Source organism: Bison bison, unplaced genomic scaffold, assembly GCF_000754665.1.
Source record: "Bison bison bison isolate TAMUID 2011002044 unplaced genomic scaffold, Bison_UMD1.0 scf7180017864037, whole genome shotgun sequence".
Classification (NCBI taxonomy): domain Eukaryota; kingdom Metazoa; phylum Chordata; class Mammalia; order Artiodactyla; family Bovidae; genus Bison; species Bison bison.
The window spans coordinates 7751104-7752895 of NW_011494609.1; positions in this window are offsets into that span (position 1 = coordinate 7751104).

The window sequence follows — 1792 nt, forward strand, 5'->3', positions numbered from 1 at the left end:
GTGGGGGCAGTTGCTGGACACGGCCACGCACGATCTGCGGTCAGGCAGGCCCCGTGGCCAGGAGGACACATTTGAGCCTGAATCCCGGAGCCAGGCCCTCTGCAGTAGCTCTGTTTGTCTCCAGTGTCCGAGGCCTGGCTGGCGGGTGGTGGCGGGGGCTATGGCACTGACTGGTCAGAGGGACCAAGGGGCTTTCTCAGGTGGCAGGGGAAGCAATCAGGATGGCCACCTCAGCCTCGATGCTGCCATCTTGCTTGATTGCTCTGAGTACAGACGAAATGCACCAAATATCTCTTCATGGGGGGAGGATGGGCTCAGTGTCACGGCCCCGGTCCCCTACTCTCTCTGGTCAGCCTGGCTTCCAGTGTTCATGCTCCCCAGTCCCGCGTGAGACCCCAAAACAGGCAGAACAGCCAGGTGAGCTGCAGACAACACAGAGGAGTAGCAGAGAACAGTGTCCTCATCACAGTGCATGGCTAATATTTTGAAACATAATCAGGTTGGTTTGGGGATTCCATATTTTCCTCCAAAGCATTCTTTGCAACTTGAAGTTACATATATATTGAGATTTATTGTTTGTTACAGATTGAATTGTGTCCCCAAAGAAGGCTGAAGTCCTGACCCCCAGCAGCTGTGTCCATGACCTGATGTGCAAAGAGAGCCTCTACAGATGATCAAGGTTAAGATGAGGCTGTTGGACAGACCTTAGTCCATTATGACCGTGTCCTTATAAAGAGGGCAAAGTTGGGCACAGATAAGGCACACAGGAAGACATGATGCAAAAATGAAGGCAGAGATTGGGGTGATCCTCCCACAAGCCAAAGGACCCCAAAGATTGTCAGCAAAGTCCCAGAAGTGAGGGGAGAACCTGCCTCGGGCTCAGGAGGAACCACTCCTGCCCACACCCTGACCTCAGACTCCAGGCCTCCAGACAGGGAGAGAATGACTCTGCTGTCCAAGCTGTCCAGGCTGTGGTCTTCTGCAGGGCCACCCCAGGCTCCTGATTAGTCCTGTCCCCTCTGGACTGCACATGGTCAGCACCTGCCTCCATCCACAAAGAACCTGACCCCCAGCCTGGTTGCGGGACCCTCCTGGACACGGGGCCTGCCATGACCGTTTGCAGACTGAACACACAGAGGGCCCTGCGGGGAGCGAGCTCCGCCTCTGGCAAAGGTCATGAGGAAGGAGGCTTGGCATACGCAAAGGCGGGATCAAGCCTCAGGAGTCTCCCTGGAAATTCTCGAGCAATCTACCCCCAAAACCAGAGTCTGCCTACTTTCTGCTTTGTGCTTTCACCTACACTTCTGACTTTACGGGGGGCTGTCCCCCACTACCTCTCTGAAAAAAGAGTTAGCTTATAGCTCCAGTTAATAATTCCTGGGTGTGACAGTGTTTCAACCTACAAACTCCCTTGGAAGTCCTCTAGCCTGCCTGAATAGGTTTTTCCGGCCACATGTGATTGCTCAGAGCCTCCAAACTGTGAGAGGCGTGAGATGTTCTAAACTGTCTAAATACAGATTCCTTTGGGCAGTCAAAAGATTGATTAGAAATTGTATTGGTGAAGGGATTTTCACTTGTTGGGCCAATGTTTGCTGCTAAGTCTCCATATCCCTTACCTGCTGTGTCCCTGGCAGTGTATTGATTAATATAATTGGTGTAAATAGTAGCTTTAATGTTTGTAACCTGGGACCCTTGAGTTAATTCTTTTTCTTGTTATAGCCCACCACACCTTTGCTCTGTAGGAATGCAACTTTATCTAATGCTTTTTGGAGGCTGGCGCCTGACTTGAGAA